Raw genomic sequence first — 14,654 nt, 5'->3', positions numbered from 1 at the left:
GATTGTGTAATGTCTCTAGATTTGTTTCCAATTGATTTATATGTGATTGTTTAGAACTTGCTTAGCTTCTACTCCATTCATACCATTCACATAGGTTAAAATTGATCATACAACTATAAGTTAATTTTAGATCAATTGCACCTTAAAGCCATAATGTAGTTGCTCTAGCTTAATTTTTCACTGCTTTACTTATAATTGCCTAGAGCTTAAGTAAGATAACATCTTATCATTCCGCTGCATTCAATTCAAAGTTAATTAGGGAACATAATTTTTAGAAAACCTAATTCACCCTCCCTCTTGGATTGTTACCTTGGGCAACAAGTGGTATCAGAGCAGGTGCTCTTCTATTATTTATAGTCTTAACTGACTAGAGCCAAAGATTATGACAACCCCACATAACATATTATTGGCTGAGAGACTTTCCACAAACAGACCTCCACTGTTTGATGGAACTAACTATATTCAATGAAAAGCTAGAATGAAAATCTTTGTTCAATCACAAAACTATGAGTTATGGAATATCATAATAAATTGCCATTACACACTCTCTCAAGTTGTTAATAAAAAAGACTTAGCACAATTGAATGCTAATGCTATGAACATACTATATTGTGCTATCCATGAAACTTTATTTAATAAGATTTCTGAATGCTTATCTGCTAAGAAAATCTAGGATACTTTAAAAAATATTTATGATAAATTTTAGATTAGGTCACATGTGCTTCAATTACATACTAACAGTGAGACTGCAGGAAAAGCTTTTTCCAATCAGGAAGAAAGAGCAATAAATGAAGAATTCGATGATGAAAGCAAGGATCCATCCTCAAACACCGAAAAATTCAAAAGCTTCTTAAAGACAAAGAAGGAAAGAAAGAAAGAAATTTAAAGCAAGAAAGCCTTGATCAAGAGAGAGTCAAGCAAGAAATTGAAAGCTAGGAGCAACAATGATGACATCAGCTCCAAAGAACTACGAGAGGTAACTAACTTATGCTTTATGGCACAAGAAGATAAAGTAGAATCTAAATCTAATTTTACACCAAATGAATTTCATGAAGAATACTCTTATGATGAACTATTAAATGCTTTTCATGATTTGTATCGTAAATATAAAAAATTGCCTATGAAGAACAAGAATTTTAAAAAGCTAAATCTGAAAATTTTAGAAGAAGGAAATTCTATTGCTGAAATACAAGACAAATTAAATTCTAAAAATGAAAACTTAAGGTTAAATTCAGAAGAATTGATTCAGAAAAATCATAACTTAATTAAAGAAAACCAAAACTTAAGTGAAGAAGTTAACCAACCGAAATCTCTTATTAACAAATTTACTATAAGTTCAGAAAGATTAAAAATGATGTTTGAAAGCCAACATGTTATTTTTGATAAATCAAGACTTGGCTTGACTCCTTTGCTTAACAATAAATCTCTAGAGAAAAAGATTATCAATTCACCAAGCAAACCATTAAATAAGATAACTTATTTCAAACATGAAAAAAAAGGGCATAACAACTTTACCTATCGTTCTAACACAATTAAATCAAGTAGTAAAGTTATTATAATTAAACAGATTTGGATTTCAAAAGGAACCAGATGCCCTAACCCCCAAAGACCCAAGCAAGCTTGGGTATCTAAAATAAATAACTAAGACTATCTTGTTAAAGCAGCCCTTGAAACTCATGTGAAACTCTTAACTAGGTGCCATGACATGTGACTTATAAATAAATTTTATTTCATCATTTGTGAATATAATTTAAATTATCATTTCATATCTTGATATGCTTAAATTTGTAAATTCAATTATTCTATTGAATATTTAGTAAATGCCTTATATGTATGATAAATTTTATCTCAACAATCTTAGCATGAAATCCTCTAGTGCTTGCATGATGATGAATATGCATAACTTCCTTCTTTGAGTTTTTTCAAAATCAAAATTCTCTCTCGAGTATAAATGCTTGAGGTTGATTTCATGCTTTCATGCTAAAACTTTGTTGAGCATAATCCTTATAAAATCTTATTTCATCCTTTGTTGAGTTATGAATGCAATTTATCATGATATCATTGTATCATTCATTCCTTAAGTAATTATCTGAAATATGATTTGCCCTATAAGACTCGTGTGTGCAACATATGTTGAAGCATAATCATCTCAGATTGGTTCAATCATAAATGATTAATGTGTTACGATCATAATGAGAAACTCACTTAAAAATTTGCAATAACAAATTGATTTTCTCCCTTACAAGTAATTTTCAAGACTATTCTAAAATCTAAAAACAATAAATCTGATCTTTAAAGTATTTCATTGAGCATAATCATTGCATCCATGATTAATATCTGTCTCTAAAATTATCTCAAATTCTGCTGATTAATTTTAACTCATCATGTTTAATCTAAGCATAAAAATCTTTTAAAGCATGAATATTAATTCTCTTGAACTATCCCTCATAAGTTAAAAATAAAATTTTATTTGCTCTAAAAGAAGATTGCTTATCTTCCTGAAACATGATTATATGTGTTGAAAGCTAAATCATAATCAGAATTTTGATAGAGACAACTGTTTAAGATAATTCAATTAGAACTTAACTTGTATATCCAATTAATAATTATCTTAAGCAAATAGAATTTAAGCTAAATTGATTCTGAAAACAAGAAATTGATTTGATCTTTATGAATCTTCCTATTGTCTCACATGCTTGTCCTTGAACCATCTTGCTTAATGAAACTATCTCTTTAGTTTAAGTGACTTGTGCTTGCTTATATTTAGGCAAGCTCTTGAGTAGAGTAACTCAATATTCAATTATTATCGTGTCTTATGTTGAGTCATCTAGTTAAGAAATATATTGTATGAATATTTTGTATTTTGAAGAAACTAATGGCCTTCCTTCAAGAAAGAAAAAAGATTTTACTAATAATGCAGGATCTACGAGCAAAAAATGAGAGATTTCAACTTGAAGGATATCTCCACGTAAGGTACACTAAACATTCACATGCAAACAAGAGAGAGGACCTTCTTCAGCCAAAATTTTACACACAAAAAATCTAGTAGGTATTTGACTTGAAGAATGTAGAATGAATCGGTAATTTCAGATACCTCTCTTGCAAATTAGCTGAGCAAAGTCAACAACTTAAATCCTATTGTGATATGATTAAAGTTTTTGATTACTAATTTCTTGATATCATGTCTACATATGTATTGATTAACTTATGCTTTTGGAGATTGTTTCATGATTTGCCTAAATTGGAAAATACCTTTGCCTATGTGATGCATAACTATAAAATACATAAGTTTATGCTTCAAACTTTGATTCAAAATAACTTGTGATCTTTGAGCACAATAAAAATGCTGCTTACTTGTATGATATGCATTTAAATGATATGCAGTATATTAGATTATTTCTTTATTTTGCTCTTTTATGTAAATCACTTGAAAATAACAAAAAGAGAGAGACAAAGAAAAGATAATGAACATTGTTTAGGAAAAATAAAAGCTAAATAAAAATAAATACTCAAATCTTAAGTAAAAGCAAAACAAGCAAAGTATACTCAATACATTTGTGAGACTTGTGTGAGCAATCTTTTGAAAGGGATGAAATTTTGAAATCTTGTTGAAAAATCTAAAAACTTGACTATAATTAGAATAAAATTGAGTTTTTAATGAAGAAAAATTGGTGATTACTAAAAGATTCAATCAAAAAAATATGAAATGGATCTTGATGAAATCTTTGCATGATTAGAAGCCAAAAAGATCACTATTTTCAGTTGACTGCTTTACGAGCTTTGAATTTTGTCAAATGAATGTGTAGAATGTACTTCTATGTGGTTATATTATTAAAGAAGTTTTATGTAAAAATAACCACCTATATTTGAAAAACATTCATTACAAACATGATAAAGCACTATTTAATTTAGAACAAGCACCAAGAGCATGATATGAAAGTTTAAGTAACTTTTTGATAGAAAGAAATATTGATAAAACTATGTATCAAAAAATTCTGATATCGTAATTGCTCAAGCATATATTGATGACATTATTTGTGGTGCTACTAATGAAGCTTTATATGAAGTTTCTATTAAGCTCATGCAGGGTGAGCTTGAAATGAGTAAAATAGATGAACTAACATTTTCTCTCGAATTCCAAACTAAGACAAACAAGAAAAGGGATCTTTATTTGTCAAAGTAAGTTCACAAGAATATTCTTATAGAAGTTTGGCATGAAAAAAGGTATGTCTATGACCCCATCTTATAGAGTTTAAAAATGATGAGCAAGGTAATTCTATTGTTTGAAGTTGTATCATTATATCATACAACTTGTAGGACAAATTGTATGCTCATTTTGTGCTTATATGTAAAGATATCAAACTAATTCAAGTGAATCACATTTAATTGATATCAAAAGATTCAAAAAAAAATAAAAAAATCTGTTAAGAAAATAAAATCTAAGATTATGAATTAATGAAATACTTAAGAGCTTTGATATCAAACAAGATTCTCATAAGATGTAATGATTCTAATGTCAAAAAATTTAATGAAGAATCAAATTTTGCTCTTTATATTTAATTACATAAAAATAAGACAGTATTTCATAATACATCACGCTCAAACTAAAAAGATCATAATTGGATCAATTAACACTAAAATTATATATCCAACTGTTACCAAGATGATTCCTTAAGTGAAAATAAATTTAATGAAATTATATATTCACATCTACATAAACTGTGCTTAAATGCATATCATTGTATAAGCTTGTGAAAAATCAAATGAAGTTTCAATTACTTGAAAACACACCTTAAGGATAAAATCAGTGCAAGATTATATTTAAATAGGGAAAGTTTATTTGAAAAGAATTGATTTTGATCCTTAACATGCTTGTTCTTAATATTTTAATACATATTGTTATGACTTAATACATAATATGTTTTGCATGTGGCATGATGTTTTGAATTATAGGTTCTCAATATTTTGTAATGCTCCATACTTGGATAATTTGATTGAAACATGTTTTATCAACAACAATTTGGAATGTGTTTTAACTTTGCACACAAGTCTTTGCTTCACCATTGTTTTCAAAATAACTTGTGTTCCAAAGCATTAAAAAAAAAATTATTTTTACTTACATTCCATACTCATCAATGATATTTTTTTTGGATTCATATCAAAAATTGCTTATTAAATCAGTTCCAATAGTTGAATGTTTGAAATACTATATAAAAAATTTTCTAAGTATTATTAAAAAGAAATTTCAGATTTGTTGTTCACGATCATCTTTGAAATCTGAAAGTTGAATAAATTTACAAAAAGGAGAAGAGAAGGATACCTCTATTTAGGCAAAATGAATTGATTTTGATTTATCTTTCAACTTGCCTAACTTTGGTACATAATCTTCCAATACTTGTTAAAATATCCTCCAATTTGTACCAAAACTCAATATGAAATACAAAGATTCTGAATGTGCTCTAATGTGTTTGAAATATGTGTTTTCAATCGTAATGATTTAAGATGAGCTACAATGTGGAAGATATATATCTCAAATTATAACTTTGAAAGCCTTCTTGAAAATCTTTATGAAGTTCAAAATCTGATTTTGTATAAAAGCTTAAACTTAATTTAAAATTGCTTATATCGTTGCATCTTTGTAACTTTAGTTATATGCTTCAATGATCGCATCATTCAGGAGAATAACTCAATATGATTCCTAAATGAGAATTTTAACTTAAGAAAAACAGAGTTAATTTTGATGCTTTGGTTGATTACCATGATATGCATCTGAAACATATTATTTTGTATCTTATGAGTATACTAAAATTGGTCTAAATGATGTCTCTTTCAATGATCTTGATTGCGAATAAATATTTCTAAATATATGATTTTATTTTGATATTAAAAAGATTCATTGTGTTTCATGTATACATTGCTGTGACACTATGATTAAGAAATTGAGTTCTATAAATATACACTTCAATGATCATCTATATGTTTTCTCTCCTGCATAATTAAGGGCCTCTATCATTAAAAGAAAAAGCTTTTTTTAAAGAAGAGTGAATGATCTTAAAGCTAGAAATATTTCAACTCACTCAAATAATTCTTAAAGAAAAGAAAATATAATTGCTTTTGAAAAAAATTTAAGCTTCAAAAGAGTTATTTTTTGATTAATATTTCAGTGCATATTCTCAAAAATTAAGAGGAAGTATGACTTGTTCTTGCAAGATTAAAAGGAGTGATTGCTATAAATTTTAAAAAATTCTAGATCACTCTACATTCTTGATATCATAGAATTTTAATTTTATTCACACTTATCATTAAAATCTAAAATTCAACAAAAAGAAAAGAATGATTAAAGAAGAATGCATCTTTTGAGGGGGAGCTTTAGACATTCAATCTCTTTACATTTTGCATCTTATTCAAAAGTCACCATCATTTGATGCATACCTTGAATATTTTATGGATTGATTTTGATGAATTTCCTTATGTTGCCATTACTTGTCTTAGTTATATAATAGCCTATACCTTGAGTTTAATTCTATAGAGCATTTATTATCTCAAATGAATATGATTTGATACTTGAAAATATGCTCTCAATGGGTTAAGTTGTGCTGAAACTCATAGAAAATATATTTTTGAGATTGACAATTTGAATGTTTTATTGAAAAGTATCTTCAAATTCTAAACTCTTAAATGAAATGATCAATTAAGGAGGAGAAAGAAAATTTCAGAGGAAAAGATTATATGAAACTTAATCGCATGAATCCATAACTAAAGAGGAGAGAAAGAATACTAAATAAAAAGTGATCCTAATACTCTCCAATATGTATTATCTGAAATTCAAATTTGAAAACCTTTGTAATACACCTTGAGACTTGTTGTTTGGTTAATAAATCCTGTGTATCAATCATGAACCAAATTGTTGATCTTAAAGTACCTCTAATTTAATACAAAAGGGAAAGAAAAATAAAAGTGAAAAATCAGCTTGGAACGTAATATTTTATGATCATTGTTGTCGATATCTGAAAAGCATGAATAAATCTCAAGAGGCTTACATAAATGAAAGAAGAAATGAATGTTCTTAAAAGCTAAATCATTAAAGGTTACTCTATGTAAATTTGGCAAAAGATTTTTAGTATGCTTTTAATGTCTAATTGGTTTAAAATTGATACCAATTTAAGCAGCCAATTCATTTTAATTGATTTTGATGCTATTCTCTTTAAAGGAGTAAAAGAAAGTCTTTAAAAGAGCTCTAAAAGAACTTTCAAAGTTTTGAATTTTATATTTTTTGGGTATATAAGTTTTAAAAATTAATTAGATTGCTCTCATGTTGCTATATACTTAATATATTGGGCAAAAGATCTTAAATAAACAAGCTTTCATACTTATTTTTAAAGCTCTTTCAAAAAAAAAAAGGAAAAGAGGTTGGATTTTCATTCGTACTTTTTTTGAATATCAGTCTTGATACTCCTTGAATTAACTTGAAAAAGGTTCCACATGTACTTGATTTGAAAACTATTTTTAGAATCACATTCGATGCGCTCTCATTATAATTTATTCTGAAATCATATTAATTGGCTCTGATCTATGCTCATTAATCTTGTTTTGACATTATTGCTTTAAGTTATATGATTCATATTCTTGCAATAATTCGACATGCATTGACTAAAAATCAGAGTACAATAAGAGAGAGAAATGTCTAAGTTTAATTTATTACTTTGCGCTTAATGTTTCATTATTTTGCAACTTTTTTGATGTTGTCAAAAAGGAGGAGAAATATCTGAGTAAGAGTATATGCTCATAATGCTTTATGTATTTTCAATGGAATATAAATCAGCTTAGATTGAAATATATTAATTGGGTAAAGCTGATTAAATCTAAAGCATTATCATGAAGTATGTTTTAAATATGCATATTTTCTACTTCATGCAACTTAGCTATGCATTAGTTCTAGAACAAAATCTATTTTATATTGCATATACTCCAAGTTTTGTCATCATCAAAAAGGGAAAGATTGCCGACCCAAAGATTGATTTTGATGATCACAAAATCTTGAAGTATAATTATTAATGTTTGTGTTACAAGAAGAAAGATAATTTGTTTTGCAAGGAACATAGCAAGTTGGAAAAATACAAGAAAGCCTCAAAAACTCTCAAGAAAAATTGGAAGAAAGCCACGCTTCATTGGCCCAAGGTTCAAGTTCAAAGGATTCAAGTTGGAGGAGCAAATTTCATGAAAAATTCAAAAGAATAGTCCTCGAGTTGATTCTTGTAAGTTCAGAGTCGATTCTGGCACTCTGGAGTTTCAAGACAGTGCTCGAGTCGACTCCTACTGTTCACGAGCCGACTCCCGCAGGAAAAGACAAAGAACTGATTTTTAATGAACAGTGCTCAAGTCGACTCCTACTATTCACGAGCCGACTCCCGCAGAAAAAGACAAAGAGCTGATTTTTAATGAACAGTGCTCGAGCCGACTTCTACTATCATGAGCTGACTCCAACTTCAGCCGAGTCGAGTCCAAGCCTGCAAGAGCCGACTCTATTGCGAGTGGGATGCATAACGGCTAGTTTTTCTCGACTCCAACGGCTCTATTTTTGTCTTTAACGGCTAGATCTTTATTCCCACACCATCTAAAGCTATAAAATTAAGGGGAGAGCAAGGGGAGAAGTAGAGAAGTAGAACAGAACACATAGGGCAGAGATTTCAAAGAGATTTTAAGAGAAACCTCCCAAAAGCACAAAAAGGCCATTCAAAGCAAAAGAGAGAGAAGAAATCATCTGAGTGATCCCAAAGCTTCTTCTCCAACTGTGTGCTGCCTCAGTGATCCTCTACCTCGTACGAAATCAGAAGAGGGTCAAGTAAAGAGGAAGCCGAGTTCTTTCATCTGCAAAACTTGTTTGGAAGCTTCTTCTCTTTACTCTATTTGTTTATATTGTTATATATGCTTGTTTGAGAAGTTTGTATTTATTTTAAACTCCTATTCTGACATCTTGTAACTTGATTCAATCAAGGGATTGAATCAAGGGTTAAGGGTTGTTGGTGAGCCAGTGAAAACCAACGTTGTAGGTTATAGTTGGTAATCCGGGGAAAACCAACTGGGTTGGATTGTGAGCCCGTGAAAACAGTCGGATTGGTTCTAGTCGGTGAGCCCGTGAAAATCGACCGAGTTCGTTGTAATCTCGTAAAAACAACAAGTTAGGTTGTGAGCTTGTAAAACAACCAGCTGTAATCTGAGGGATTATAGTGAAATTCCAAAGAGGTCTTTGGGAGTGGATGTAGGTGCTGGGGTGCACCGAACTACTATACATCTTTGTGCTTGTGATGCCTTATCTCTTGTGCTTCATGCCTTACATTCATACTTGATTGTGTAATGTCTCTAGCTTTATTTCCTATTGATTTATATGTGATTGTTTAGAGCTTGCTTAGCTTCTACTCCATTCATACCATTCACATAGATTAAAATTAATCATACAACTATAAGTTAATTTAGATCAATTGTACCTTAAAGCCATAGTGTAGTTGCTCTAGCTTAATTTTTCACTGCTTTACTTATAATTGCCTAGAGCTTAAGTAAGATAACATCTTATTATTTCGCTGCATTCAATTCAAAATTAATTAGGGAACATAATTTTTAGAAAACCCAATTCACCGCCTCTTGGGTTGTCCCCTTGGGCAACACAGGATAAAGTCTTAAAAATTCAAGAAAATCATGTAATAAGTTTCAAACTAAGTGGACTTTTTTTGACATATTGTTTTCTTATTTATTTTTTAAAAAAATTCAAACTAACTGGAGTGTTCCTAAAAAAATCATAGAAAATTGAATATAAAATATCAAAAATTTTGAAAAATCATAAAAAACTGAACGACACAAATCTTATTATTTTCATTTTAGAGCTTTTAGAAAAGTACTGAAATATCAAGTAAATCACATCCTTTTAGAGAAGTAAATCTCATTATTCTGATGGAAGGCAAAATGGATCGTCCTATTTTTGGCAAAAAGTCACCTAATTCAGGTCGAGCCGACCTCCAAAGGTCGACCCCAGAAGCCAGGCCGATCCCATAAAGCTAGGCCAACCCCAGAAAGCTAGGCCGACCTCAGAAGACCGATCTCGTCGTCCACATGCTGCGGCCATGCCCTGCAGCAGTCTCACCGCACCATGCTTTGCTTGCTGGCCACGCGACGATATATCAATCAGGGACTATACCCTATCACACCTATCAACGCCTATGTCGTGCGCCTCAAGCAAGCTCTAGCTGCGTGCCATCTGTCTAAAACCCATCTCCTTCCATAATGAGGATGGGTCATACCTCCGCCACCTGGGCACCTCTACAGGGACTATAAATAGCCCGATCAGATAACACCTGGGGAGCTTTTTTGGACCAACTAAGATCCACTCTAACTTGAGCATCGGAGGGTCCTCCCCGGAACCACCGATGAGGCTTTGCGCAGGAACGTCGTCACACAGGAGATGGCTCTCCTTTCTCCGCTCTAGCCGACAGCTCTCTCGACTGTCCCGACGTGGTCACCCTCAAGCCAAATTTGAACCACAACATCTGGCGCTAGAGGAAGGACCTAAATCGTGATCATGAGGTTAAGAAGTCACGTAGCTTCAAATGCATCGAGGAGCCGGGCACCAGCTCCCGGCAACTCTCTCCAAAGTCCACCCCCTGCAGAACCGGCGGACCAAATTTCTCAGGTCCAGCTGGAAGAGTTCCACCTGCTTGTCCAACAAGTCCAAGCGCTCACTGCAGCCGTTCAAGGCCTGCAGCAAGTAGGAACTAGCTTGTACTCCCTCCTGACGAGCATGAGTCCTCAAGATGCCACTCGCGACGTCATTCTCCTATAGAGCGTCGCCACCACCGAAGCTCCCACCGAGTTTGGTCCCCAAGCTAGGAGAGCCCATCACGCAGCCATTGTCCTGAGAGCTTACGCCGAAGTTTGATGCCCCGAGCACGGAAACAACCCTCAGAGGCGAGGTCTGCCCCAAACCGGGCACCTTGCGATGTCAACCAAGAGCCAAAGAGGCCCCGTCGAACACAGGCGATGACACCCACGCCCGAGCTCGGCAGAAAAGTTGAAGAGTTGAAGCGACAAATCCAGACGCTCTGAGACCAAGCTCTGAAGCACGACGTCGACCTCGACTTCACAACCGAGTCTCCATTTTCTCGGCGGATCGTAGATGAGCCGATCCCCATGAGGTTTAAGATGTCATAAATCGAGCCGTATGATGGCTCGTCCGACCCCCTGGATCATTTGGAGAGCTATAAGGTCCTCATGACACTCCAAGGGGCTACGGACACCTCTCTGTAGGGCCTTCCCGGCGACTCTCCGCAAGGCAGCTCGTCTTTGGTTCTCCGAGCTGAGGCTCAGCTCAGTTTTGTCCTTTGAGCAGCTGGGAAGACACCTTACAACCTACTTCGCTACCAGCCGACGTCAGCATCGGATATCAGACTTCCTTCTTGGCATCAAGCAGAAGGAGAGAATCTCTAAAAGACTACATCAATCGCTTTACCATGGCTACATGGAAGGTTCGCGATCTTGACCAGTCTATCGCCATGTCGATGTTGAAGACTGAGCTCGGTCCTACAAGTTCTTCTCCATCAAGAAGAACTTTCCCGCCGACTTTGCAAAGATGCTAGCCTGGGCTCAGAAGTACGCCAAGGCTGAACAAGCCATGGCCTTCCGGAGGGAGGCGGCCGAGCAACCTTCTAAGATGCAGAAGGAGCGCTCCCGACCAAGGAGCTAATCCCCCCGACGCGAGAAAGATCCTCCTTGGACCAAGAGCCCAGCTCGCCCGAGGTCTCCCCTCCAGAAGTTTCAGACATTCACTCCCCTTATGGAGATTGAGGGTCAGGGCTACCTCTGACCTCCATTGAGGATGCGACCGACAGAGTCGCGGCAGCGCTCGAAGAAGTACTTCCACTTCCACTGAGATCACAGCTATGATACGAAGGATTGCTACGAGCTCCATGATGAGATCGAGGCACTTATCCGCCGAGGTCAGTTGAGTTGTTTTGTCCGTGATTAAGCCCACAGGAGAGAGCCCGAGGATAAAATCCAGTGTCGTGTGAGGAGCGGAATGACAATCGACCTCACGCGGGCATCATCAACACCATCAGAGAGCGGGCAAGCAGAGACACCTGAAGCATCGAGCTCGAGAGAAGGATCTTTCTCAAAGCATCCGTAAACTACGAAAGTCATCTCTTTTTTCGATGAAGACCAAAAGAGTGTTGAGCCCCTTTATGATGATGTTGTAGCAATTTCTCTTATCATTGCAAGGTTTGATGTAAAAAAGGTTTTAGTACATAATGAAAGCTTGGCTGACGCCTTATTTTGTAATGCCTTCCAAAGGATGAACACTCCTCTGGTCGGATTCACAGAAGATTCCGCTCCAAAAAAGTACTATAAAGTTAAACCTTCTCATGGTCAGGGTCGGCTTGGCCTACAACGCCATTCTTGGCCAACCAGGGCTAAATGCCCTTGGAGCTATGGCCTCTACCTACCACTTGCTCATGCAGTCCCCCACAAGTCGAGGGGTCGACGAACTCCAAGGAGATCAGACAAGCAGCCAACCGAGGTTCCGGCGCAAGCACTGCTCATTAAAGGGCTGGATGTACGGAATGAACCAAGGCAACAACGAGGTGAGCCTGGTGAGCGACCTCTCTGCAACCCCTTGAGGGATGACCGACCCGAGCAGACTGTGCAGATTGGGTCCGACCTGGCAAAAGAAAATGCTCTTGGGAAACCATAGATCTTGCATGATCATGGCTCCTCGACCTCAGAGGGCAGGGGCACAGGCCTTATACTCATCAGTCCGCATGAAATAGTAGCAGAGCAGATCTGCTGCACAAACGACGACGCGCCCCAACCCAAACTCGAAGTACTGCTGACTGTGAGCTGAAGGGGCTTCCTCGACCGCATGACCATTCGACGCCCTTCGACGACATTCAACGCAAATTTGACGCCCTTCGACGACATTCGACGCCAATTCGATGCTATTTCGACGCCACTTTGACGACATTGGATGCCAATTCGACACCATTTCGACGACATTCGACGCCACTTCGACGCTACTTCGACGATATTCGACGCCACTTCGACGACATTCGACGCTAATTCGACGCCACTTCGACGACATTCGACGATATTTCCACGACATTCGACGCCAATTCGACGCCACTTCAACGACATTCGACGTCAATTCGACGTTACTTTGACGACATTTGACGCCACTTTGACGACATTTAACGCCACTTTGACGACATTTGATGCCAATTCGACGCTACTTCGAGGACATTCAACGCCACTTCAACGTCATTCGACGCCAATTCGACGTCATTTCAACGACATTCGATGCCACTTCGACGACATTCGACGCCAATTCGACAACACTCAACTTCATTCGACGCCCTTCGACGACATTCGACGCCTTCTACGACGACGCGCCCCAATCTGAGTAAGGCCTCACCATACCATGCTTTGCTTGCTGGCCACGCCACGACATATCAATCAGGACCATACCCTATCATACCTATCAACGCCTTACCGTTCATAGGAACGGCCTATGCCGTGCGCTTCAAGCAAGCTCTAGCTGCGCGCCATCTATCTAAAATTTATCCCCTCCTATGATGAGGACGGGCTATACCTCCGCCACCTGGGCATCTCTATGGAGACTATAAATAGCTCAATCAGGTAACACTTGAAGAACTTTTTTGAACCAACTAAGATCCACTCTAACTTGAGCGTCGTAGGGCCCTCACCGGAACTACCCGTGAGGCTTTGTGTAGGAACGCCGTCGCACGGAAGGTGGCTCTTCTTTCTTCGCTCCAGCCGGCAGCTCCCTCGACTCCTCCGGCGTGGTCACCCTCGGGCCAAATTTGAACCACAACAATTACCATAATGAGGAATATCGATATTTTAAAATTTTAAATAGCCAAAATGGAAAGAAAAAAGAGAAATTGAGAACGTGGGGATCAGAAGACAAAGAAGGGACGAGGAGGAAAAGAATTCCAAATCCAAACGCCCTCTATTCACTCGATCTTGTTGGCGAGGGGGAAGCCGGATCGGTTGGCCATCATGAGAAGGAGATGACGCCGTCGTCACCGTCGCGGTCGCCGTCAATCATCCGTTTGCAGTGGGTGACGGAGGCGCCCTCCCCGATGCTGCGGAGGACGCGGGCGAGCTCGTCGGCGGAGATCGCGCCGCTGGTGGGGCCTCCTCCTCCTCTAGACCCCACCACGGATGGCGGGAACAGGCGCATGGCGGCCAAAGTGGGGCACACGGGCCCTGGAGCAAGGTTTGACCTTGAAGGTGTACATCCGAAACTCGTCCGAGCCGTAGATCCCGTTATTGATATCGGGGAGGGTAATGTCCAGAGGGTATTTCTTCTCGCCGGACTTCGTCTCCTCTTCTTTTGCTCCTCCAGGGGATGAAACCCCAGGGCAAGAGGCTTTGAGGACGACTTCGAGGGATCGGGTTGTCCAGGCGGAGAAGTGGCGGGCGATGATGTCGCCGGGGCGGTTCCCGGCAGCGTCGCGTGTCGACGTCGGCGGCATGCTTCCGTAGAGGTCGGCGATCATGAGCGGGGTGTGCTTCTCGAAGCCCATTGTCACGCCAACAGGCCTAGCGTGCGGGGGCACGCGCGCATAGGCGCTCGGCCCAAGTTCTGG

The sequence above is a fragment of the Phoenix dactylifera genome, unplaced genomic scaffold (genome assembly GCF_009389715.1).
Source record: "Phoenix dactylifera cultivar Barhee BC4 unplaced genomic scaffold, palm_55x_up_171113_PBpolish2nd_filt_p 000125F, whole genome shotgun sequence".
Taxonomy (NCBI): domain Eukaryota; kingdom Viridiplantae; phylum Streptophyta; class Magnoliopsida; order Arecales; family Arecaceae; genus Phoenix; species Phoenix dactylifera.
The sequence above is the reverse complement of the archived record's forward strand: the minus strand, read 5'-3'. Positions refer to the sequence as shown.